Below are 25,141 nucleotides of genomic sequence, written 5' to 3'. Positions count from 1 at the left end.
TTGTTTATATATATATATATATATATATATATATATATATATACACACACACACACACACACACACACACACACACACACACACACACAGTATAAGGAATATTTGCATCCGTTATCCATTTTGAGAATATTTTGGAATCACTTGAAAAGTCCAGGGTATTTCAAAGTCCATTCAAAATACATCCACCAATCTAGATCTTTATATCAGTGGATTGGTGATAGGCGTGACATTGTGGACATCTGATCCCGGATAACATACACTATGCCCTGCCGGCCCATCTCCAGATCTTGATTTAAGTATTTTATTTCTTAGATTCAAATCCTAGTTCGGTAACATTGGTCTACTTCGTGGCCTTATTCTTCTAATAGCCTGACAGAATTTCTTCAACAAATCATCCCTCTGTTAACTTCCTGTCCAGTAAAACACTCAAGGCTGATATCTGGTCTTTCAAAGTAGAGATGAGCGCCTGAAATTTTTCGGGTTTTGTGTTTTGGTTTTGGGTTCGGTTCCGCGGCCGTGTTTTGGGTTCGACCGCGTTTTGGCAAAACCTCACCGAATTTTTTTTGTCGGATTCGGGTGTGTTTTGGATTCGGGTGTTTTTTTAAAAAAACACTAAAAAACAGCTTAAATCATAGAATTTGGGGGTTATTTTGATCCCATATTATTATTAACCTCAAAAACCATAATTTCCACTCATTTTCAGTCTATTCTGAATACCTCACACCTCACAATATTATTTTTAGTCCTAAAATTTGCACCAAGGTCGCTGGATGACTAAGCTAAGCGACACTAGTGGCCGACACAAACACCTGGCCCATCTAGGAGTGGCACTGCAGTGTCACGCAGGATGTCCCTTCCAAAAAACCCTCCCCAATCAGCACATGACGCAAAGAAAAAAAGAGGCGCAATGAGGTAGCTGACTGTGTGAGTAAGATAAGCGACCCTAGTGGCCGACACAAACACCGGGCCCATTTAGGAGTGGCACTGCAGTGTCACGCAGGATGTCCCTTCCAAAAAACCCTCCCCAATCAGCACATGACGCAAAGAAAAAAAGAGGCGCAATGAGGTAGCTGACTGTGTGAGTAAGATTAGCGACCCTAGTGGCCGACACAAACACCGGGCCCATTTAGGAGTGGCACTGCAGTGTCACGCAGGATGTCCCTTCCAAAAAACCCTCCCCAATCAGCACATGACGCAAAGAAAAAAAGAGGCGCAATGAGGTAGCTGACTGTGTGAGTAAGATTAGCGACCCTAGTGGCCGACACAAACACCGGGCCCATTTAGGAGTGGCACTGCAGTGTCACGCAGGATGTCCCTTCCAAAAAACCCTCCCCAATCAGCACATGACGCAAAGAAAAAAAGAGGCGCAATGAGGTAGCTGACTGTGTGAGTAAGATTAGCGACCCTAGTGGCCGACACAAACACCGGGCCCATTTAGGAGTGGCACTGCAGTGTCACGCAGGATGTCCCTTCCAAAAAACCCTCCCCAATCAGCACATGACGCAAAGAAAAAAAGAGGCGCAATGAGGTAGCTGACTGTGTGAGTAAGATTAGCGACCCTAGTGGCCGACACAAACACCGGGCCCATTTAGGAGTGGCACTGCAGTGTCACGCAGGATGTCCCTTCCAAAAAACCCTCCCCAATCAGCACATGACGCAAAGAAAAAAAGAGGCGCAATGAGGTAGCTGACTGTGTGAGTAAGATTAGCGACCCTAGTGGCCGACACAAACACCGGGCCCATTTAGGAGTGGCACTGCAGTGTCACGCAGGATGTCCCTTCCAAAAAACCCTCCCCAAACAGCACATGACGCAAAGAAGAATAAAAGAAAAAAGAGGTGCAAGATGGAATTGTCCTTGGGCCCTCCCACCCACCCTTATGTTGTATAAACAAAACAGGACATGCACACTTTAACCAACCCATCATTTCAGTGACAGGGTCTGCCACACGACTGTGACTGATATGACGGGTTGGTTTGGACCCCCCCCAAAAAAAGAAGCAATTAATCTCTCCTTGCACAAACTGGCTCTACAGAGGCAAGATGTCCACCTCATCATCACCCTCCGATATATCACCGTGTACATCCCCCTCCTCACAGATTATCAATTCGTCCCCACTGGAATCCACCATCTCAGCTCCCTGTGTACTTTGTGGAGGCAATTGCTGCTGGTCAATGTCTCCGCGGAGGAATTGATTATAATTCATTTTAATGAACATCATCTTCTCCACATTTTCTGGATGTAACCTCGTACGCCGATTGCTGACAAGGTGAGCGGCGGCACTAAACACTCTTTCGGAGTACACACTTGTGGGAGGGCAACTTAGGTAGAATAAAGCCAGTTTGTGCAATGGCCTCCAAATTGCCTCTTTTTCCTGCCAGTATAAGTATGGACTGTGTGACGTGCCTACTTGGATGCGGTCACTCATATAATCCTCCACCATTCTTTCAATGGTGAGAGAATCATATGCAGTGACAGTAGACGACATGTCCGTAATCGTTGTCAGGTCCTTCAGTCCGGACCAGATGTCAGCATCAGCAGTCGCTCCAGACTGCCCTGCATCACCGCCAGCGGGTGGGCTCGGAATTCTGAGCCTTTTCCTCGCACCCCCAGTTGCGGGAGAATGTGAAGGAGATGTTGACAGGTCGCGTTCCGCTTGACTTGACAATTTTCTCACCAGCAGGTCTTTCAACCCCAGCAGACTTGTGTCTGCCGGAAAGAGAGATCCAAGGTAGGCTTTAAATCTAGGATCGAGCACGGTGGCCAAAATGTAGTGCTCTGATTTCAACAGATTGACCACCCGTGAATCCTTGTTAAGTGAATTAAGGGCTCCATCCACAAGTCCCACATGCCTAGCGGAATCGCTCCGTGTTAGCTCCTCCTTCAATGTCTCCAGCTTCTTCTGCAAAAGCCTGATGAGGGGAATGACCTGACTCAGGCTGGCAGTGTCTGAACTGACTTCACGTGTGGCAAGTTCAAAGGGCATCAGAACCTTGCACAACGTTGAAATCATTCTCCACTGCGCTTGAGACAGGTGCATTCCACCTCCTATATCGTGCTCAATTGTATAGGCTTGAATGGCCTTTTGCTGCTCCTCCAACCTCTGAAGCATATAGAGGGTTGAATTCCACCTCGTTACCACTTCTTGCTTCAGATGATGGCAGGGCAGGTTCAGTAGTTTTTGGTGGTGCTCCAGTCTTCTGTACGTGGTGCCTGTACGCCGAAAGTGTCCCGCAATTTTTCTGGCCACCGACAGCATCTCTTGCACGCCCCTGTCGTTTTTTAAATAATTCTGCACCACCAAATTCAAGGTATGTGCAAAACATGGGACGTGCTGGAATTTGCCCATATTTAATGCACACACAATATTGCTGGCGTTGTCCGATGCCACAAATCCACAGGAGAGTCCAATTGGGGTAAGCCATTCCGCGATGATCTTCCTCACTTGCCGTAAGAGGTTTTCAGCTGTGTGCGTATTCTGGAAACCGGTGATACAAAGCGTAGCCTGCCTAGGAAAGAGTTGGCGTTTGCGAGATGCTGCTACTGGTGCCGCCGCTGCTGTTCTTGCGGCGGGAGTCCATACATCTACCCAGTGGGCTGTCACAGTCATATAGTCCTGACCCTGCCCTGCTCCACTTGTCCACATGTCCGTGGTTAAGTGGACATTGGGTACAACTGCATTTTTTAGGACACTGGTGAGTCTTTTTCTGACGTCCGTGTACATTCTCGGTATCGCCTGCCTAGAGAAGTGGAACCTAGATGGTATTTGGTAACGGGGGCACACTGCCTCAATAAATTGTCTAGTTCCCTGTGAACTAACGGCGGATACCGGACGCACGTCTAACACCAACATAGTTGTCAAGGCCTCAGTTATCCGCTTTGCAGCAGGATGACTGCTGTGATATTTCATCTTCCTCGCAAAGGACTGTTGAACAGTCAATTGCTTACTGGAAGTAGTACAAGTGGGCTTACGACTTCCCCTCTGGGATGACCATCGACTCCCAGCAGCAACAACAGCAGCGCCAGCAGCAGTAGGCGTTACACGCAAGGATGCATCGGAGGAATCCCAGGCAGGAGAGGACTCGTCAGAATTGCCAGTGACATTGCCTGCAGGACTATTGGCATTCCTGGGGAAGGAGGAAATTGACACTGAGGGAGTTGGTGGGGTGGTTTGCGTGAGCTTGGTTACAAGAGGAAGGGATTTACTGGTCAGTGGACTGCTTCCGCTGTCACCCAAAGTTTTTGAACTTGTCACTGACTTATTATGAATGCGCTGCAGGTGACGTATAAGGGAGGATGTTCCGAGGTGGTTAACGTCCTTACCCCTACTTATTACAGCTTGACAAAGGGAACACACGGCTTGACACCTGTTGTCCGCATTTCTGTTGAAATAGTTCCACACCGAAGAGCTGATTTTTTTGGTATTTTCACCAGGCATGTCAACGGCCATATTCCTCCCACGGACAACAGGTGTCTCCCCGGGTGCCTGACTTAAACAAACCACCTCACCATCAGAATCCTCCTGGTCAATTTCCTCCCCAGCGCCAGCAACACCCATATCCTCCTCATCCTGGTGTACTTCAACACTTACATCTTCAATCTGACTATCAGGAACTGGACTGCGGGTGCTCCTTCCAGCACTTGCAGGGGGCGTGCAAATGGTGGAAGGCGCATGCTCTTCACGTCCAGTGTTGGGAAGGTCAGGCATCGCAACCGACACAATTGGACTCTCCTTGTGGATTTGGGATTTCGAAGAACGCACAGTTCTTTGCGGTGCTACTGCTTTTGCCAGCTTGAGTCTTTTCATTTTTCTAGCGAGAGGCTGAGTGCCTCCATCCTCATGTGAAGCTGAACCACTAGCCATGAACATAGGCCAGGGCCTCAGCCGTTCCTTGCCACTCCGTGTGGTAAATGGCATATTGGCAAGTTTACGCTTCTCCTCCGACAATTTTATTTTAGGTTTTGGAGTCCTTTTTTTACTGATATTTGGTGTTTTGGATTTGACATGCTCTGTACTATGACATTGGGCATCGGCCTTGGCAGACGACGTTGCTGGCATTTCATCGTCTCGGCCATGACTAGTGGCAGCAGCTTCAGCACGAGGTGGAAGTGGATCTTGATCTTTCCCTAATTTTGGAACCTCAACATTTTTGTTATCCATATTTTAATAGGCACAACTAAAAGGCACCTCAGGTAAACAATGGAGATGGATGGATACTAGTATACAATTATGGACGGACTGCCGAGTGCCGACACAGAGGTAGCTACAGCCGTGAACTACCGTACTGTGTCTGCTGCTAATATAGACTGGTTGATAAAGAGATGTCGTAGTATGTATGTATGAAGAAGAAAGAAAAAAAAAACACGGGTAGGTGGTATACAATTATGGACGGACTGCCGAGTGCCGACACAGAGGTAGCCACAGCCGTGAACTACCGTACTGTACTGTGTCTGCTGCTAATATAGACTGGTTGATAAAGAGATGTCGTAGTATGTATGTATGAAGAAGAAAGAAAAAAAAACCACGGTTAGGTGGTATACAATTATGGACGGACTGCCGAGTGCCGACACAGAGGTAGCCACAGCCGTGAACTACCGTACTGTACTGTGTCTGCTGCTAATATAGACTGGTTGATAAAGAGATGTCGTAGTATGTATGTATAAAGAAGAAAGAAAAAAAAACCACGGTTAGGTGGTATACAATTATGGACGGACTGCCGAGTGCCGACACAGAGGTAGCCACAGCCGTGAACTACCGTACTGTACTGTGTCTGCTGCTAATATAGACTGGTTGATAAAGAGATGTCGTAGTATGAATGTATGAAGAAGAAAGAAAAAAAAACCACGGTTAGGTGGTATACAATTATGGACGGACTGCCGAGTGCCGACACAGAGGTAGCCACAGCCGTGAACTACCGTACTGTACTGTGTCTGCTGCTAATATAGACTGGTTGATAAAGAGATGTCGTAGTATGTATGTATAAAGAAGAAAGAAAAAAAAACCACGGTTAGGTGGTATACAATTATGGACGGACTGCCGAGTGCCGACACAGAGGTAGCCACAGCCGTGAACTACCGTACTGTACTGTGTCTGCTGCTAATATAGACTGGTTGTTAAAGAGATGTAGTAGTATGTATGTATAAAGAAGAAAGAAAAAAAAACCACGGGTAGGTGGTATACAATTATGGATGAATACTCAATTAATCTATACAGAGCCGGTATAATAATATAGAAATTTATTAAATAACAAGTACACCAATTATAATGTGATTGGTTAACATAATAAAATCGAATAAAATAAATAAAATGATATAGATATCGTGCTGGCCAGCAGTTTTCAGTTAGCACATATGATTCTAAAAAGTCCTTGTTACCGGACCTGAAAAGTGTCAGCGTATAATGAGCTGTGATAAATGTTCCTTAAGTATCAATAATTCCACTAGATATAATTGTCCTGGAGAGACATCAGCGTATTGTTACTTTGTAACAGTCAAACAGTATATGCAGTACGCTAGAATGATAAAGGTGAAATGGCAGAAAGCCAAAAAAAAAAAGTCACGTGATCCGTGACGAAACGCGTCAGTCTCCGCCCCTTTTTCGAAGCTGCAGCAGTGTTCATCATTAAGCCACAGGTGAATTGTTCACTATAGCGAGAGCAGACACGGGAACACAAAACGATTCAACCGTGGTCAGCTACCAGCAACAGCAGCACCATTGCCGAAGCAGGCTCCAGCCACAGAAGTCCGTTGTACCATTTCCTCCTATAAGTGTGAAGGAAGCTATAGTCGGTGACACTAAAAAGGCACCCCCCGTGCAACATCTTATACCGAGGACGCTCGGTTACCGGGGGTAGGACCACACCGCCTTTTCCAACAGGGAGGTAATCGGACTCAAATTGTTTATGCTGCTTTCTGCCATTTCACCTTTATCATTCTAGCGTACTGCATATACTGTTTGACTGTTACAAAGTAACAATACGCTGATGTCTCTCCAGGGCAATTATATCTAGTGGAATTATTGATACTTAAGGAACATTTATCACAGCTCATTATACGCTGACACTTTTCAGGTCCGGTAACAAGGACTTTTTAGAATCATATGTGCTAACTGAAAACTGCTGGCCAGCACGATATCTATATCATTTTATTTATTTTATTCGATTTTATTATGTTAACCAATCACATTATAATTGGTGTACTTGTTATTTAATAAATTTCTATATTATTATACCGGCTCTGTATAGATTAATTGAGTATCCATTTTGAACACATGAGCGCTTCTCTCTCCTTTTTCCGTTATTCTTGCATAATCTAGGGGTCTATACAGCCCCTTGAGTACAGCGAGCGTGGTTCTGATGGATACTTTATAGTTTATTTCATTGGTCAGTCATAGACACAGGCGCTTCATTTATTTTTTCCTTTTTAGTATACAATTATGGATGGACTGCCGAGTGCCGACACAGAGGTAGCTACAGCCGTGAACTACCGTACTGTGTCTGCTGCGACTGGATGATAAATAATGATATAAAAAATATATATATATCACTACTGCAGCCGGACAGGTATATATATTATATAATGACGGACCTGCTGGACACTGTCTGTCAGCAGAATGAGTTTTTTATAGAATAAAAAAAAAAACACCACACAAGTGAAGTCACACGACGAGTGTTTAACTTTTTCAGGCAATCACAATATAGTATACTACTAACTATACTGGTGGTCAGTGTGGTCAGGTCACTGGTCAGTCACACTGGCAGTGGCACTCCTGCAGCAAAAGTGTGCACTGTTTAATTTTAATATAATATGTACTCCTGGCTCCTGCTATAACCTATAACTGGCACTGCAGTGCTCCCCAGTCTCCCCCACAATTATAAGCTGTGTGAGCTGAGCACAGTCAGATATATAATATATATACATAGATGATGCAGCACACTGGGCTGAGCAGTGCACACAGATATGGTATGTGACTGTCTTGTACTCCTGGCTCCTGCTATAACCTATAACTGGCACTGCAGTGCTCCCCAGTCTCCCCCACAATTATAAGCTGTGTGAGCTGAGCACAGTCAGATATATAATATATACATAGATGATGCAGGCATGCAGCACACTGGGCTGAGCAGTGCACACAGATATGGTATGTGACTGAGTCACTGTGTGTACCGTTTTTTTCAGGCAGAGAACGGATATATTAAATAAAACAACTGCACTGCTGGTGGTCACTGTGGTCAGTCACTAAACTCTGCACTCTCTTCTACAGTATCAGCCTCAGGTCAATCTCTCTCTCTCTCTCCTAATCTAAATGGAGAGGACGCCAGCCACGTCCTCTCCCTATCAATCTCAATGCACGTGTGAAAATGGCGGCGACGCGCGGCTCCTTATATAGAATCCGAGTCTCGCGAGAATCCGACAGCGTCATGATGACGTTCGGGCGCGCTCGGGTTAACCGAGCAAGGCGGGAAGATCAGAGTCGCTCGGACCCGTGAAAAAAAACATGAAGTTCGTGCGGGTTCGGATTCAGAGAAACCGAACCCGCTCATCTCTATTTCAAAGTCAACTCCGTCAGACCTTTTAACAAAATCGTCATGGAGAACTTGCAGGATTTGAGCCGTTTCAGCCTTCTTTACATCAAATTTATCATCTGCCCAGATAATAAAAGTTCTCCAAATCCTATAATAAATATTAGAGAATACCTTTCTGGCTTGTATAAGAACTTGAATCACTGAATCAGATAAACCTTTCTTTCACAATAATTCCTGCTCAGTCTTAACACCGTCAATTGAAGTTTTTGCAAGTATGGAAACAACAGAGACCCCTTGTCACGGTTTGATGCACAGTGTTACCTTCTTCAGGTCTTGACTGGTGTACAGCTGAACCGAACTGGCTACCAGCTGAAGAGATGCTGCTGGACCGGACTGGCTGCCAGCTGAAGAATACAGCTGAACCAGACTGGCTACTTGCTGAAGAGATGCCACTGGATCTGGTAACTGCACAGACGACAAAATGTAGGTTCACTTGTAAAACCTCCTTGTAACTAGTTGCACAGGCCCAGAATGCTGCAGCTGGACTTCCTTTAAACCCCTTGCTGTGCTGTGATTGGCTGCAGGGTAACTGGCAGGCTGGACTGAGACTTAGGTTATTGAAGTGGAGATCAGTTAGAAAACATGGAATGCAGCAATGTCAGAATATATCATAGACTGCACGCTTGAATAAGCCTCAGGCACACAAATAGTTAACAACTGGTCTGAGAACGCTTTAATCTGGAATCTGTGCACCTGTGTAATCAGCCTGGGAAGGTTCTGCAGTTTGGAAACTTGTATGCACAGCAAACACTGGAGTACCTGGGAACCCTGTAGAGCAGGCATTCCCAATCGCGGTCCTCAAGGCAGACCAACAGTGCAGGTTTTAGTGATATCCAGGCTACAGCACAGATGGTTAAATCAAAATAACTGAGGTACTAATTAAGTCACCTGTGTTCAAGCCTGGATATTACTAAAACCAGGACTGTTAGTGTGCCTTGAGGACCGCGGTTGGGAAACACTGCTGTAGAGGATCATCATAGCTTGCCAGACGCCGGAGCCCTCCTGTCAGAGTACCCGACGGATCCGCCCACCGCACCTGATGTGACACTGGTAGGTGTTTAGGACGATGATGCTGGTCGCGTGTCCCAACACCCCTGGTGCAACATTCCCAGTACCACCAGTAGCTTCCACATCTCTCCGAGCCCAATCCTTAGAACTGTCGGAAACCAAGTTCTTCTTGGCTCATAAGGAATGACCATAATCAAAACTATTTGCTCCTCCCTTATTTTCTTTAATGTTCGAGCTATCAAAGAAAACGGTGGGAACACGTACCCCAGATTGAATTCCCAATTTAGGGATAATGCATCTACTCCACTTGTCTGTGGCAGGTGATACTTGGAAAACAAAAGGGGTATTTTTATATTCTGTCTTGTAGCCATGAGATCTATCTCTGGTTGTCTGAACCGGTTTACTACATCCTGGAACACATGTAGCGCCCATTCTCCAGGATGAACCCGATATCTGCTGAATTAATCTGCTAGTACGTGGTCTTTGCCAGGGACATTTAAGGCTGTCAGGGATTTCAGGTACTTCTCCACCCAACCCATAATGTATGATCCTGGATATTTACCACTCCTTTCCTGAGACAGACTTACGTATTTACTGTCAGTCATTCTTTGGATCATAGATTCCAGTTTACTATCGAATAACAGTGATCCCTAATATGGAAGCGTAACAAGACTGTTTTTTTGAATGGGTGTCTGCTGACCATAAATGTAACCACAATGCCCTCCTAGCTGTGACGGGTTGGGTATGTGTGACCGGCAGTCAGGAGACCGGCGGTCATAATACCGATGGTAGGATCCCAGCTGTGAGATTGCCAGCTGGGGTGGAAAGCGCAACAGGTTCTATTCTCACTCTATGGGTGTCATAGACACCCATGAGTAGGAATAGTCCCTGTTGGTCGGCCGGTGGGATTGTGAGCAGGGCAAGATGTAGACGCCGGTATTGTGGTCACACAACTACATCCCGCCGTGACACCCGAGGTTTTAGACTTTGCTGAAAATATCCAGCACGTCAAGGGAAACTAAACACAAAAAATCTATAGCCCTCTGAATGATTGTTAAATTCTTCAGCACATAGGTGGTCATTCTGAGTTGTTCGCTCGTTGCCGTTTTTCGCAACGCAGCAATTAGGTGGAAAATGTGCATGGTACGCAGCGTGCATGCGCTTAGTAATTTAACACAAAACTTTGGAGATTTACACAAGCTCGAGCAACGTTTTTTTCAACGCTCGAGTGATCGTAGTGTGATTGACAGGAAGTGGGTGTTTCTGGGCGGCAACTTGGCATTTTCAGGGAGTGTGCTAAAAAACGCAGGCGTGCCAGGAAAAAATGCAGGAGTGGCTGGAGAAACGGGGGAGTGGCTGGCCGAACGCAGGGCGTGTTTGTGACGTCAAACCAGGAACTAATCAGACCGAGGTGATCGCAATCTAGGAGTAGGCAGGGTTGGACTGGCCCACAGGGGTACAGGGGAACCCACCGGTGGGCCCTACTACCTGGGGGCCCACCCCTCCTCTAGGGATCAGGTTCCAGACTGTGCTGTTACTAATCTAGTACATTATCTTGCACAGTATTTACTGTATATATTTATCTAGGGGACCAACACTTGCAAAATGGTTAAGGAAACCAATGTGGTGGCTGGGCACACCCCTTCTAGATACTGGCCACACCCCTAAACATGGGCCCCTACCACTGCATTCCCCCGGTGGGCCCTACATGCCCCAGTCCGACACTGGGAGTAGGTCTGGAGCTACTCAGAAACTGCAAGGAATTATTTAGTAGCAGTTCTGCTAATCTTTCGTTCGCTATTCTGCTAAGCTAAAATACACTCCCAGAGGGCGGCGGCCTAGCGTTTGCAATGCTGCAAAAAGCAGCTAGCGAGCGAAGAACTCGGAATGACCCCCATAATCTCTTGTGGCTCTCTCTTGCAAGTCAGTTTGCATAGTAGAACATCATAGTCTCAAAGCTCTGGAAACTGAGCCTATTGCAACACCTGATTTCAGTGAAACCGTATCAGATATACAGTATGTAACTTTTTTAAGACATTTTCCATTTTTTTTTTAATCCATGGAATACTTTAATATAGCGCCATACTCGGTATTGTAGCCCTAGTGGTTACTTCTGCTACTGCGGCATCTACTTTAGACAAGCCACAAATTCTTCATCATCAATAGGATACATATGGTTTACCCTCTTGAGATTACAAAACCGTTTGTCTAACTCCTTACGTATAATCTCTTTCATAACTTTATAAACAGGAAAAAATCTATTCTTCTTGGTTCTATCCTCAAATAACAAATCTTGCTAATTCTGATGGACAGTTTCTTTATTATTCATTGTCCTGTAAATGTTCTTTGGTCTAATATCAACCAACTCCATGTTAAAGGTTCTATTTTCCTCCAAAACTTACCCTGACTCTGCACTGGAAAATTCTCCACAATCTTCCTCAGACACAAAACCCGAAGAGATCATCCCAAAATCATAATCCAGGCTAGTCTGAGACCTAGATCTCTTAAATCCTTGCATACATTCTTCTTTATATATATATATATATATATATATATATATATATATATATATATAAGGATTTTTTTCATCCATTCTATCAATTCTAACAGTTCATTAGATGATGGCTTATCACCTGCAAGGCAAATCCTATACAAATTCTTTCTCTTGCAAATTTTAGCTCCTGAAGCAGGCACACTGCAATAGAATAATAACAAGGAGCTAGTAACCCAACTGATCCTACAATAAGATGTAACCAGCCCTCTATGAGGACTTACTTTGGTTGGGCATTTACAGGTTTTTGGGGAGAAGGCTCGTCCATGCGAACTGACTTTCCTGAGCTTGGAAGGCACCAACACTGCTCCTGCATGCGGCCCGGTTCACAGCGCCAGCTTTAAAGCCCTTTGATCTGGACTGGCACATATTTACAACATCCCTGCAATGCATCCTGGGACTGACTGTGTCACCGGACCTTCCGGGATATTGCCGGCTGCCTGGAATCTACAGCTTTGAGGCTATGAGTGGGAAATTTTGGAAGTGAGCATCCAGGCAATTGACCGCCGTCACCGAAGCACCATGCGGGCATGCACCTGCTTCTCCCCAGTGCGCCTGACAACTACCACAGGATGCAGCTCAAACGGCAGCTATACTGGGAAGAAAATTAGGTAAGCCCTATAGAAAAATAAAAAAACTACCTCTGCCTAGCTAAACTACTGAGGAGACAGGAAAAAAAGACAGGGGAGGAAGGGGAGGAGTTCAGCTATATACCTAAGGTTGGTGGATCCTGCAAGAAAAAAAACTCCTGTCTAGATTGGGAGAATGGAGTGTAAACCCATAGTAAGGTCTGCCATGAAGTAAGACAAAGAAATAAAGATAAGGCTAAATAGTAACTTCATGAGCCAAACATAAACATTTCACATACAGGGGCTGATTTGGAGTGAGTTCTGCTTCACCTGGCACAGTACATTTTGTGTTTATTTGCATGGAACATGCGCATCGCTGAATGCAAGCTTATGAGCCCATGCAGGTTATTTTGAGATTCTTTCCCCCCCAATATACCGTATATACTCGAGTATAAGTCGACCCGAATATAAGCCGAGGCACCTAATTCTACCACAAAAACATGGGAAAACTTATTGACTCGAGTATAAGCCTAGGGTGGGAAATGCAGCTCTAGCCGTACACAGCCCTCAGTGCCAGATATGCCCCCACAGTGCCAGATATGCCCCACAGTGCCTGATTTGCCAGATATGCCCTCATGCTGCCAAATATGCCCCACAGTGCCAGATGTGCCAGATATGCCCTCATGCTGCCAAATATGCCCCACAGTGCCAGATGTGCCAGATATGCCTTCATGCTGCCAGATATGCCCCTCATGCTGCCACATATGCCCCACAGTGCCAGATGTGCCCTCATGCTGCCAGATATGCCCTCATGCTGCCAGATATGCCCCTCATGCTGCCAGATATGCCCCACAGTGCCAGATATGCCCTCATGCTGCTAGATATGCCCCTCATGCTGCCACATATGCCCCTCATGCTGCCACATATGCCCCTCATGCTGCCACATATGCCCCTCATGTTGCCACATATGCCCCTCATGCTGCCACATATGCCCCCTCCCCGAGTGCCAAATATGCTCCCCCAGTGCCTGTTACTTACCCCTCCGTCGATCCCGCGCTGTCTTCTGGAGGGACACGGAGCGCACAGCGCGCGCCTCTCCTGTGTCCCTCCTGCATCTTCGGCGGCCGCGGCGGGTCTATTAAAGGAAGTGCCGGTTCGTGATCAGAGGTCACGAACGGGTACTTCCTTTAATAGACCCACCGCTGCCGCCGGAGATGCAGGAGGGACACACTGCACTGCCACTGACTCGAGTATAAGCGGAGGTGGCTTTTTCAGCACAAAAAAAAGTGCTGAAAAGTCGTCTTAAACTCGAGTATATACGGTATATTTTATTGAGGTTTGCAAAGTACAACACAGAGTAGCATGAAGTAGCATAGGGTCCAAACGATACACCAATCTCAGTTGAGTCACAAATTAACCAAACACAAAGATGGCGGAGCCCGAGGCGAAAAAAACTCAAATTTTCCATTTTCTAATATAACATATTAAAGTTAAAGACAATAGAATTACCAAAATATGTAAAAGCTGTTGTGCAGTACAAACAGTCGTAAATCTGGTGTAAACACAAAATAAAAATATAAACAGTATAACATTCTAATGCGTCCTCCCCGTCGGGGAACGCAGAAAACAAAAAAAACTATAAACAAACAAGGATAATAAAATAATACCTGCCCAGGCTAAGGAAGCGCCGACCCATCCATGGATGCGTCATCAGAGCTGGAAGAAATATGAGGTTGACGGAGAGCCAGAGAACAGAAGAGGAGAAGGAGAGTGGAGGAGGCTACAAAAGGTAACAAAGATTAGTGCATGGAGGAGATAAGAAAGGAGGAAAGGGGAGAGAAGGGAAAGCGAGAGGAGTTAAGCGGCTATGGGAGAGAGACCGGAGGGTTATCAGTCAGGAGTTGAAGGCCATACCATGTAGTGCAGCAGAAACTCTGTTGAATGGCCATTTTTATTAAAGTGGATAGCTTATGTATAAATCGACCCCAGCATTGAAATAACGCAGGAGTCAGTATTTCTTTATTGAGAGTTGTTTCTAACCAGTCCTTTGTGAACAGGAAGAGTAGCCTAGAGGTCACCAGAGGTAATGTGGGAGGGGTGTTATGTATCCACTGTTGAAGTATAGCTTTTCTACCTGCCGCTGAGAGAATCACTACCAACTTCGCATCCTGGGAGGGGAGATCAGTTTGGTCACGAATATGTCCAAAGAGAGCCCAAGAGGCAGTGCATTGAAAACGCAAACCCAACTCGGAGGTACCATAGGCCCTCAGCTCAGCCCAGAAAGCCTGAATGCAAGGGCAGTGCCAAAAGCAATGCATTAAATCAGCTATTGGTGCAGAGCATTTTATACATTTCGCCGAGTCAGATAAGCCCATCAAATTACTCATCTTTGGAGAGATATAGGCTCTATGTAGGATCTTATAGGACATTTCTTGGTATAAGCTGGGCGGGAGAATTTTTAGGGAAGCTATGAAACTGTCCATGACATCTTCAGGAGACATTGCAGGAATTTGGGAAGACCATTTCTGAACTTGAGTTAAATCAGAGGTAGGTACATGTTCTGTACGTATGCGGGCATAAATAGTTGAGACGGAATATGTCCCAGAGCGAAGGAGCGTGTCAAGGGAGTTAGTAAAGTCTGACGGGTGTAGATGTGAGAGGACTGATTGTATGTAATGTGAGGCCTGAGAGAAGAAGAATATGTGGTGAGGGTTAATGTTGAATTTAGACAACACATCAGCGAAGGGGAGTATCTTTTTCCCTGAGTCAAGAAGGTCGGCAATCTGCACAATTCCAGCCGTGTGCCAAGCGGTGAAGGGAAGGGAGGCCTTACCCTTCTGAAACTGCAGATTACCGACCAAAGGTAGAAATAATGAGTAGGTGTATTGCAGCTTCAGAGATTTTCTGGACAGTCGCCATGCCATAATGGTGGAAGTCAAAAGTGGGTTGTCAATGTGTATGGATAATATTTCAGATCTAGTCGCGTGGAGAAGGAAGTTTAGGGATAGAAGGGCACAGAGTTGGGAGTCAATTATCAAGTCGGTAAAGACTGAAGTACCTCTAAGCCAGTCCATGGCGAAACGTAAAAGGAGCGGTCAATGCCTAACTATGTAATCACTGGGCACGTGCGGTCCAGTATAATTTGATATCAATATTCGTGGTAGGCAGTCTAAAGAAAGAAAGAGGGGCATAAATTGATATCTGCATATATGAGATTGGCAACTTTCTTGGTGAGATAAACTAGCAGAAGGACACAGTATTATAAGCCAGCAATATAGTGCTTAATCAAGGGGTCAGTAGCCTTTTCCTATGTAAGTACCAATCTGTGGAATCAAATCTGGTGAAGATCTGTTCTTGAGCTACATGTGAAAGGGTGTTAATATAGGGGCTCCAACGTTTGTAAAATTTCGCCACACCTCCTTCTGAGTCAGCCATAATAGAAAAGCGTTCTATAAACAAAACCTTAAGAAGTATTGTGTGTACTGCTGATAGAGTCGGAGTGTGTTTGGATATCCACTTCTGGAGAATAACCTTTTTTGCAATGGTTACTAGCATAGTCAGGAATGGGTAGAGGTGTGTTTGGGATATGTCCAAGTCCCAAACCGAGAAATTTGTCAACAGTGATGCCTGTGGATGTAATGTAGCCTTAATTCCAAGACTATTATTAATATATTGTACTATTTTATTCCAGAACTTTTTAATGATACCACATTCCCAGAAGTTGTGGAAGAACGTTGCCGAGGAGTGAAAGCACTTCAGGCAGCGTCCAGTCTCCTCGGCTACAAAATGTCGTCTCTGTGCCTGGGAGATATATGCCCTGTATACAGTTTTAACATGTATCTCTTGCAGGGAGGATGCCTTCAGTATCTGTAATGTTTTATCATAATGTTGAAATATGTATTCTGATTTTGTAAGACTTGGAATAAATTTACTTAAAGAAGTTACAACTCGGTTTTGTATTTTGTCGCATGTAACATTGAGTTTAACCTCTTTATTGCCTATCTTAATACCCCTGAAAGTAGGTAGATTAAGGATGTATTGTAAAAAGGGTTCTAAAGCTAGGTTGAAGAGAAGAGGGGAGAGAGGGCATCCCTGTCTGGTTCCCCTTTCGAGGATGAAGGGAGGTGAGGGGACATTATTGACTACCACCTGCGCAGTAGGGCGATTATAGAGAGAATCAACAAGGCCACGAAAGTTTTCACCAAACCGTTGATGGGTCAGGACTCTAGCCAAATGGGGCCAGGCAATCTTGTCAAAGGCCTTTTCCGCATCAAGGTTTATCAGTATATTATCTGTAAGATTGTGAGTGCGCGAGTGGGTGATGGCTGCCAGGGCAGTTCTAATACTCTGGACGGATTGTCTATTCTTGATGAAGCCCATTTGCGCAGGTGATACAATACGAGAGAGGCAAGGCTGCAATCTATTGGCCATGAGTTTTGTGAGAATTTTGAAATACTGGTTGAGCAAGGAGATCGGTCTATAGGAGCTGGGTAAGGAAGGATCCTTGCCAGGTTTTGCTAAGTCTATAATAGTGGCCTCGTTGAACCTAATTGGAGTAAGCTTAGAGGTAAGAATGTGGTTGTAAAGGGACGTTAGGGTGGGAGCTAACTCGTCACGGAGCATTTTATAAAACTCTGCACCAAAACCATCTGGGCCAGGGCTTTTATTGTTTGGTAAGGTTTTAATAACATCAATCATCTCCTCAGCCGTGATCGGGGATTCCAGGGAGTCTCTCTCCTCCTGGGTCAATACCGGGAGGGAAGCTTTCTCCAGAAAGGAGTGGCTCGCTTCTGGGTCATCAGGGCCTCCGGTATATAGAGATTGATAGAAACTTCTAAATTCGGTGCATATAGTTTCGGGATCAGTAGTCAACGTGCCAGAGCTATTGACTGCGTTCACCCATGTGCAGGATTTGGGGCCCTTAATTAAATTTGCCAGCAATTTGCCCGATTTATTGCCCCATTTATGAAATCTGTTCCGTTGATAATCATAGGATAGTTGGGCTCGCTCCGTGAGGAACGTATCATAGATGATTTTGGCAGAGAGATAGGACTCTTTGTGTGCGGGGGTATCGTGTTGAGCATACCTCCGATATGCTGAGGTGAGGGTGGCACTTAAGGTCTGCAGTTGGGAAGTAAATTTCCTCCGTTTGGAATGAGTATAGGACATTATGTGTCCTTGAAGGACAGCCTTGGCTGCGCCCCAGAATATTGACGAGTCCGAGGACTGATCGCTATTATCTAAGTTGTAGTTAAGCCAGGATTGCTTTAAGTGTAGGAGGAAATCAGTGGAGTGGCGTAGATAGGCAGGAAAGCGCCACCTAGGAGCGCTGCGTGAAAGCAGAGTCAGTTGGATGTGAAGAGAGATCGGGGCATGGTCAGAAATAATAATATTTTCAATGGAGGTATGGGTAACCTTGGGGAGAAGGCTAGTGGTGGTGAAAATTGAATCAATTCTAGAGTGAGAGGAATGAGGATGGGAATAGAAAGTGAAGTCCTTTAGAGTGGGATGGAGAATGCGCCAGGGGTCTAATAGGTCCAATTGTGTGCAGAAGGAGGAAAGTAGTAAAGCATGGGGTGCGTTAGATGAGGTACTTACCCCGGATCTGTCCATGGATGGGTCAGCTACCAAGTTAAAGTCCCCACCGACAATCAGGTTTGTACTGCCCCAATTAAGGAGGGTAGTTAGGAGGTCTGCAAAAAAGGAGTCAGGTGAGACATTGGGTGCATAGAGATTAAGAAGGGTATAAGTAGTGTTATTGACCGTGATGTCCATTAGTAAGAATCTACCTCCAGGATCACAGAGTTTTTCGCAGTACAGAACATTGTAGATTGGCATGTAGTAATATCGCTACCCCCCTAGATTTGGAATGATAGGGAAACGAGACATTCTCCGATCCATGGAGCACGTAGGGTATGTCTAGGGTCGTCCAGCCAGTGTGTCTCCTGGAGGAAGACAACATGGGGGGACATGCGTTTCAGGTGTGATACCACCTTCTTTCTTTTGACCGGATGATTTAAACCCTCTACGTTCCAAGAAACTATTCGAAGTGACGTGGCATCTGGGGCTTCGTCTACATGAGAGGGGGTGGGCGTCAGAGGACATATCAACCCACCCCTACCGGTTAAAACATTAGCAAAAACATGTGAAAGATAAAGTAGGGTCCCACCCCGTCCCAGCGAGCGGGGAAGGGTTTCCCCAATGGAGGATAGGGGCCCCGGCCTGAGGCAAATAAATCTAACAAAACTTATAAACATAAACAGGAACATCAAAGAATAACAAGAAAAAAATAAAGAAACAAATCTTGAGTGTATAATAGTTACACTCGAGGCAGTTTGTAAGTGAGACCCGAAGGCAGGCTCGGGTGGTAGAAAGTCACCGGTAGGCAAGATGAGACATCATTCATGTATTAGCAAGAGAGAAATGCCACCCAGCCTCCCCAGTATCATCAAAGAACCGTGGCTTGCCATCCTCGAAGACCCTGAGTCGAGCCGGGTAGAGTAGGGAGAATCTGATCTTTGCTTCAAATAGGTGCTTACATATAGGGGCGAACTCCCTGCGTCTCGCAGACACCAGCGCAGAAAAGTCTTGAAAGATGAGGAGACAATCACCAATGATTGTGAGACCACTAGCCTTGCGGTAGTGGTCGAGAAGTCTCGATTTGTCTGCATAGTTCAGAATCCTCATTATGACCGGGCGAGGGCGCCCAGAAGAGTTCCTGCGTTCAGGCCCCAACCTGTGAGCTCTTTCGATGGCGAGGGGGACCCCTTTTAGATCCATGGAAAGTTGTTCTGGAATGCCTGATGAAAGGAGGTCCAGGAGCTCATGACCTTTTATCGACTCTGTGATGCTGATGACCCATAGATTGTTACGTATGCTGCGATTTTCGAGGTCATCTAACGTCTCCGAGAGGTCAGAGACCTCTGTTTGTTTGGCCCGTAGAGAGCGTTGTGCCTCCTCCAAGTTGTCTTCTAGGGTTGATATCCTCTGCTCCGCTTCATCGAGGCGAGTGGAGTGTTGACTGAGCAGGGTCGAGGAGGACTCTATGGCTTCCTTGATGCCCGCCAACTTTTCGTCAAGAAGTGGCCCTAAGACCGCTAGCAGGTCTTTAGGTTTCATCTTAGGTTGTTTCACAGGCAGTCGTGATTTGCGAGAGTGCTGAGATAGTGAGCGTGTGGTCGAATGGTCGGAGTCAGAGGAATTACCACAGGGAGTGTCCTCTCGGGAATGCTGTAGTGCCTGTGGACATTACGGGCAGAGGTATCAGGAACTTTTCCATGCAGGGATAATCTAGAAGGGCAATTTTGAGGCACAGAGAGCTCGAGTAGTAAAGGATATAACGGGTCTCACTTACTAGGCATATGTATTCAAAGTAACATTTTGGTCACATCCCTCGGATAGCGAGGGAGGTGTGAAAGGTGTGATGTCTCCACAGCCAGGGGCATGAGAGATGTTAGATGTAACTTGTCCTCCACCGAACTGTTGAGGTGTGCGGGTGTACAGGGGATGGAAGGAGCCGAGGGTCACCTCCAGGCCCCGCGCATATTGGGCAAATGGAGATGATAGGCAGATTAAATAGCTGGCTAATAAGATCAAATGTGTCCAGAGAGTCAGCAGGATGGCGCCAGCAGCAGCACCGGGTAATGTAGGTAGGTCAGGACAGGTGGGGTAGCAGCCGAGCTTGCTCCGTGCTGATAGTGGCGGCGCGGTGAGGCCGGATATCGGGGTGAGCACAGACCCCTCCACTAGGGCCCGTCCGTCTTGCGGCTCAGCGGAATGGAGGCAGAAAGAAAAGATATTCCGGCTGTGGGGATGCCCCAGGCCCCCCCTGCGGCGATCACCTGGAATACTGCCGCTAGAATGCAAATGGAGGAGAGTTAACCGCAGAGGGCTATATGAGATCTTTCAGGGGAGCCGTGAAGAGTGGGGAGCCAGATGGTGGAAATGGAAGGCAGTCGTTTGCCTGGATAGCCAGCCTGATCACGGGGGCATCGCAGTCTGAGGGCCGCGGGCGGGAGAGCCTCCTCCGGCAGCCGGAGCAAGGCTATCACTGCAGAGCCAGCAGCCGTGTGATTATTCCCCGTGCTGGGGAGGCAGCAGGTGTTTGCTAGCCGTCACAGTCCGTCCCGCGATGAAGCCAGCGGGCGCCGGCGTCACCGCTCCAGAGACGTGGCAAGGGCCGGGTATTAACTACGGCGGATTCCAGACCCGGAGGTAGGCGGCTGTACGGAGCGATGAGCTGCGCCGTCCGTCACTGTAGGGCCGTCCAGAGGCGCCATGAGGGGTGCAGGTAGGAGGAGTGCTGCGGGTGCAGCGTGTCCAGAGGCCGGCGGGTCAGAGCCGAAATCGAGGTCCCGGCTTCGGCGCGGGGACCAGGCCGCAATCCGCGGGAGCATCCACGGCGCTCCCCGATTCCGCGGCACCAGACAGAAATGGGCAGGGGGGTTATGAGGGGGCTGGAGGGAGCAGGACAGTGGAAAGGAGCGCGTCTGGGCAGCAAGGAGGGTAGGAAAGGTGTTGTAGAAGCAGGAGCCCTGAGAAGCTGCGACTGCTCTCCTCCATTGCCATGCCACGCCCACCCTATTTTGAGATTCTAACAATTATGCCTGCATGGCCAAGTACAGTAATGGGTGTGTTGGCACAACTGAAAACACATCCAAACTGGGAAAAGATGCATATACTGTACACCTTAGAAAGCTGTATTATTTGCAGATTGTCGTGGACAAGTGGAAACAGCAGACGATGGTGATAACGGTCACTGTTGCTAGCAAACCACTTTTGATCAGCTGTTTGCAAATGCTTCCTAGATTGGTGAATTGTTCATCAAGCAGGCACAGTACAAAGAAGTATGCTACTGTTGTTAGAATGCATCCTAAGCTGCACATACTGTATGTGTACAAATACACATTTTTTTTTTCAAATGTTGCAACCAACCATGCGTTAGCTCCAGTTTATAGAACTAGTAAAAGAGCAAAGCGGTCATAGAGAGGGTCATAGAGCCACTAGCTGATTCATGTCTTCAAAATAAAGGATACAATCAATACATTGTTTAACCTTTAAACCATAAAACAATAAAACAATCATTTACCTTTCACTTATCTATCAGTTACATAACCTTTTAAAACATCAATACTTGGCATTAATTTTATGGTCAAAATAATCAGAATAGTGTGCAGGCTTGGGAGAAGGGGACAGGTGTGTGCTACCTGTGGTGAGTGAGATGCATTTTCTCCTTTTACAATAACAAGATAAGTAATATAATGAAATTGACTTTTTAAACTTTACATGCATCACACTATTAATCAAGATCTGTGCGTATGAACCAATTATTTTAATAACATGGTAAACAAGTTTTCTGTAGCCCATAAAACTGTTCATACATTTGCTTTGGTCAGCAAAGGTCAGCGTAAGATAGGTTATTTGGACACGCCTGTATGACCAGGGAGCCATGGTGTTCTACAATAATTCTGCGCTCCCTCTGGGTAAAAAAGACGTGAATGCAGAATGTTGTTCTCTAGTCACAGTTTCATACAGTGCTTTGTCAGACGATGGGCTTTAGTTTAATAGAGCAGCTTTCTCTACAGGTTACAGGGGGGAGACTCATTCTGACATGGATTAGATTCTAAAAAGCAAATACTGATCTAGATACCACTGCTAAGGGCCGAGTTCATTACAGTATTGTATGTACTACGCAGCTCTGTAGGATAGAGGGATAACTTAAACAGCTTAAGAAATGTGAATTAGTCCCCTGAACTAATTCCTTCTATGAGGTTCTGTGTGGTCTACATGACTAGTCTTCTATGCAATAACCCTAGATATTCACAAAGCCAGCCAGTATTAGCCTCTCTGTATATTACAGAACCGTGTGACTACAGAATTTCTTACTCCACATCATCATGTATTTCTCTTTCATTTATATACTTTGTAGTAATAGTTAGCATTGAATATATTCAGCAAGAAAGCCAAATCTGCTACATCTTAAGAGTAATTTTCACATGCTAAAGTGGATGGAAAATGTGATGTTACATGCATACTCCTCTGAAACCGCACATGTACACCTACAGATGTGAGGTCACACACTAAAGGTTGCCATACACTTATGCGACTTCTCTGAGGGAGAAGTCACATAAGATTTCCCTTGAACCGCCCGGCAGCTTTCTAGGCGGCAGGATCGCATACTATACATCGTATGCAGCCCTTTTGCATACGATGTATCGTATGTGAACCCAGCCATGCCTGCGGATCCGAGATATCTATAGTGCAGTACTTCCATTCTAGGGGCTCCGATGTTATGTTCACAGGACCGTGCATTGGATCGGATCAGAGGTAAAACACATGGTATTTTCCAGTTTTCATCCGATTTAACGGCCCGAATTGTCGGAATTGGATTAAATCGGGCAAAATCACACTAGTCTATGGGCACCTTAACAGTTCTGCAAACGGAAGGGCACTTGCCTGCACTTCTGCATATGGCTGGAGGTGGGTGTATCATGGGCACTCTTTTTTCTTACGTGTATGTAGCTTTATGTGCAGTAAAGTGGAAAGTGCAGCAGGCACAAAGTGTAAATGAGGACTTGTAAGTGCCATAACAACATGTCTAGATTTTTGAGAAACATTTTGCACTGTCCAATAGTATTTTGCAAAACAGCATATTTCCAGCAATACATTAAAAACGGAGTTATGGTTTCCACCCTAAGCATGTTCCGGAGTATCTGCAAAACTGCAAATATAGGTGAAGATTGATTTTACAGTTGCCCTTTGAATTGCTCTCTGTGGCTAATTAGATGCAGTTACACAGACAGACAGACAGACAGACAGACAGACAGAGACACACACACACACACACACACACAGAAATGTCACACTGATCCGCATTTTATTGGAGGGTGGCCTACACACTACTTGTAACTGAAAAGCAGCTGAACAATTTAAACAGACTACTTGGATTTTACCATATCTGGTCGTTTGAGCCCTCTAGTGGTGACAAGAAAACATGCAGGCAGTGCATGTTGAAGCAAATGACGTTAAACTCAAACTACAAGGGCTCCAGAGCCGGCCCTAACCAATATGATGCCCTAGGCAAGATTTTGGCTGGTGCCCCCCCCCCCCCCTAGCACCACCGCTGGTTCTGCCTCTGACCTTGCACCTCTTTCCCAGCACCATCACCCCTCACCCATAGCAGTCCTTGTACCATACTTGCCGACTTTTGAAAACTAGTTTCAGGGAGATTCCAGGCAGCAGAATACACCGCACAAAGTGTGGCGCGCCATTGAGGGGGGGTCATGCTTCGCCCAAAGTGCGTGTTGAGGACTACCTATTAGCGTATTTATTGCCACTCAGGGGCAGTGGAGTAACTAGAAATTTTTCTCCCCCAAGCCAAAAAATTCTCCAGCGCCCCCCCCCCCCCTCATCCCCCATAATTGCCACTAGTAAAGGGATGAATCTGCGCGCGCCAAAAAAGAGGTGTGGCTTTGTGGAAATGGGCGTGGCTTCAAATAAAGGGGTGTGGTATTGCAGGAAAATACTACCTTATACCCCAGTTTTGCAACCTGCACGCCCAGACGTTGGCCACCACAGGAAAGAAAAATAATCCTGATTCATGCCCCTTACATTATTTGTCATTTTTCCTCCTTATAGTAATGCCCAGTATATATTATGCCACATACTGCAATGCACATGACACAATATGCACACACCGTAATGCCCCCGACACATTATGCCACACACCGTAATGCCTGTGACACATTATGACAGGAATCGCAATGCCCGTTATACATTATGCTACACACTGCAATGCCCGAAACATTATAGCACATACGACTGTGATACATTATGACACACACCGCAATGACCTGAGACATTATACCACACACTGCAATGACCCTGATACATTATAGCACATACAATGTCTGTGACACATTATGACACACACTGCAATGACCCGGAGACATTATACCACATACCACAATGCCTGTGATATAGTATGCCACACACCGTAATGCCTGACACATTATGCCACACACCGCAATGTCCGTGATACATTATGCCACACACTGCAATGACCCTGAGACATTATACCACATACCACAATGCCCGTGATATAGTATACCACACACCGTAATGCCTGTGACACATACCGCAATGCCAGTTATACCCTATGCCACACACCGCAATGCCTGTGACACATTATGACACACACCGCAATGTCCGTGATACATTATGCCACACACCGCAATGCCTGTGATATAGTATGCCACACACCGCAATGCTCATTACACATTAAGTCCTACAGTAAGACTTCTTATTACTTTTAAATTACCTGCTCGTTGCCAGGGGTTTCATGCTCTTGGTTCCATGCACGGTGCCAGGGGTTTTCATGCTCAGGGTGTCATGCTCGTTGCCAGGGGTTTCATGCACTGGGTGTCATGCTCGT

This window comes from Pseudophryne corroboree, chromosome 6 (assembly GCF_028390025.1).
Source record: "Pseudophryne corroboree isolate aPseCor3 chromosome 6, aPseCor3.hap2, whole genome shotgun sequence".
Classification (NCBI taxonomy): domain Eukaryota; kingdom Metazoa; phylum Chordata; class Amphibia; order Anura; family Myobatrachidae; genus Pseudophryne; species Pseudophryne corroboree.
Note: the sequence above shows the minus strand (reverse complement) of the source record.